This window comes from Colobus angolensis, unplaced genomic scaffold (assembly GCF_000951035.1).
Source record: "Colobus angolensis palliatus isolate OR3802 unplaced genomic scaffold, Cang.pa_1.0 Scaffold882, whole genome shotgun sequence".
NCBI lineage: Eukaryota > Metazoa > Chordata > Mammalia > Primates > Cercopithecidae > Colobus > Colobus angolensis.
Window position 1 is genome coordinate 16,927 of NW_012122732.1, and position 3,115 is coordinate 20,041.

The 3,115-nt window shown below is 40.6% G+C and overlaps 1 pseudogene; it reads right to left on the reverse strand.

The window, feature by feature from the left end:
- Positions 1 to 1,785: 1,785 nt before the first annotated feature.
- Positions 1,786 to 2,871, reverse strand: LOC105503871 (annotated as a pseudogene).
- Between the last annotated feature and the right edge of the window lie 244 nt (positions 2,872 to 3,115).

Consider the following 3,115-nt stretch of genomic DNA (forward strand, 5'->3'; position numbering starts at 1 on the left):
GATCATTTATATTAATCAAAAGGTGAGCCCTTTATAGAAGGATCTAGAAGTGGGCTGCAAGGAAATGAACTCTGACAACAACCTGCGGGAACTGTGAAGCTGATCTTTTCCCCATTCAAATTCCTGGTGAGAATGTAGCCTACCCAGCCTTTATGTTAGTCTTGTGAAATCCTAAGAAGAGGATCCAACTATACCATGCCAGGATTCCTAACACAAGGAAATGTGAAAAAATAAACGTGCGTAGCTTTTGCTACTAAACTTGAGGAAATTAGTTAGGCAACATAGAACACCAATAGAGGAGATTTGGTCTAGTAACAATGTAAGAACTTAAGACAATTAGCTTAACATCTCACAAAAAAATGTAGTCCCACTTCTTGTTTACCTGGGGAAGCAAAATGGGATCACATTATATTCTACACTACCCTATCAATTCAAATGATAAATGATTTATTTAAAAAGTGTTCTATAAATTTAAGTGCAAGCCCCTAATGAAAAGCTTCTTTGAGTGCACAGCTGTAACTTTGTAAACCCATCTTCAGGTTCTGTTCTTTACTCTGTCCAGGCACATTTACTACAGATTCCATCTTTGCTCTCTGATTTCCCTTTGGATTTGTACTTTAGATCTTTCCTTGTTTCTGTTAATGCTTTATACCATTTTGTAATTCCTAGGGCTCTGTCTCTCACCATGGCAGCCTCATTTTTGTCACTTCCATTCCCATATGTTTTCAGAAATTAAAGTCAGACAAAATCCTACAGATAATTCAACTAATCTACTTCATGGTTGAAATTTTGTATGCAACACTTTCTGTTCTCTCTCCATCTGCCACTGGTCACAAAATTCCATGTCATGTAATGCTCCAGTACCTCATCATAAAAATTGAGGTCTATTTTGTTTTGTGTACTTTGAGGAAGATATCTTAATAAGGATGAAATGTCACAAGTTGATACTCTTTGCCGGCTGTTCATTTAGAGTGTCTTTCTTAAATGTTTATTATGTATCTAGGTAGTAGAAGCAGTGGGTGTCAGGAAGGTTTATTTATTTATTTATTTTTGAAGAATAATAAATTTCCATTTGAGGGAAATTTAAGAAAATTAAGAAGTTGAACTCTGATATGAACCAGGTCAACAGAGGAAAATGGTGAAGTCAGAGAATCATTTCTTTCTTTACTTTAGTGTCCTTGCCCACATTATGGCCATTGTCGGTAACTAACCACTTTAGTTTCCTTGCCCTCTGAAGTTCTCAATGGCAGAAACGAGTAACAGTTGGGAGTCGTTCATTCTTGTGTCTTGAAAAGCTGATTACATTTTAGTCTGAGTAAGATATATTTAAAAAGTGCCTCTCATACCTATCCATTTTAGTCCCTGAATGTATGTTGTATTAGGGTTCTTCAGAAAATCAGAACCAGTAAGAGATGTGTGTGTGTGTGTGTGTGTGTGTGTACACACATATATCCACACATAGATTTATTATCAGGAACTGGCTTACACAGTATAGAGGCTGACAAGTCCTAAGATCTGAGGTCAGCAAGCTACAGACCCAGGAGAACCCAGGGTGTAGTTCTCGACTGCTAAAGGTCTGCAGGCTTGAGACCCAGGAAGAGTTAATGTTTTATTTGAAGTCCAAAGGCAGAAAAAAACACAAAAAAACCCCAAAAAACCTGTGTCTTAACTCCAGGCAGTCAGACAAAAGAAAATAATCTTTCCTTTAAAGGATAATTTGTATTATTCTTATGTATAGAAAACTCAACAGCATATATTTAACCCAGTTTGTAGTGGCACATTTTTTTAGCCCTTGCCTTTTCCAGCACCAGTGTGGGCCACAGATTTAGGGCTCGGGACCTTGCCTCCCCGTGATGGCAGAATTCATCATACCTGTCATTGTAATTGGTCCTGATAGCTTCCATTAGCTTCGCCAAAGCTCCCTTTTCTCTCAGTTTTCCTATGTGAAGATGACAGTGGTGTAGGTCTCCCTGTGCATTAGACATCACAGTCTTGCCTTCCCTGTGATCGTTTGGTAATGGACCCCCATTTTACAACACAGGGCGGATACGAAAACAACTGGCTTGATTGGATCTACATCATATGCAGTCACCACAAGCTGAAACTTCTTGGTCTCTATCAAGGTGGCGACAGTTAACCCCTGCTCAAAGGACAAGTGATCTCTTAGTGGGGACATCCTCTTTGCCAGCAACTTGCTTCTCAGCCCAGGCCAACAGACTCTGCTTCTTCCAGCACTTTGTTTCTGGTCTGTACTTGTGGGCCAGCTTAAGCAGCAGAATGACAGCTGGTTGAAGGCCTGGGTGAACTGGTTAATTGCAGGAGGCACTTTCCCACGTTTACAGAGGATAGACCATTGTTGCTGCAACTGGATGTAGTGGGGCCATTTGACAAAGTAGGTTGGCTGGGCATGGTGGTGCATGCCGGTGATGCACACCTGTAATCCCAGCACTTTGGGAGGCTGAGATGGGTGGGTCATTTAAGGCCAGGAGTTCAAGACCAGCCTGACCAATATGGCAAAAACACATCTCTACTAAAAATTCAAAATTAGCCAGGTGTGGTGGTGCACAACTGTAATCACAGCTACTAGGGAGGCTGAGGCACAAGAATCGCTTGAACCTGGGAGGTGGAGGTTGCAGTGAGCCCAGAAGATGCCACTGCACTCCAGCCTGGGTGACAGAGAGAGACTGTCTAAAAAAAAAGACAAAGTAGGTGAGGTCTTATTTGGTTTGGATGCCCTGTCCAATGGCAAAATTCTTAGGACTTTTCTCAAACACGGAATTTACCACCTTCGTGGCCTGCTTCTTCATGACACTAGGGGTCAGTGCCACCACCTTTCCTTTTGTCATCTTAGGTGGCTGAAGGAGCAAGTAACTAAAAACCTTGTCTTAGATTTTCTATCATATTTTCTCACTCCCCTCCATTGCACTGTCCAGAGTAACTCAGATTATTCCTTTAAAGAGTTCTTTTCTAAACAATCTCTAAATATTGTTATTTCTTGAGGATTAGCCTCATGCCCTCTTTATTTCATTCTCTAAACTCTTCCCCTAGTTGCCTTGTCTACTTTCATGGTTTTAAAAGCCATCTTTATGTAGATGTCTTCTAAATTTTAAAAATA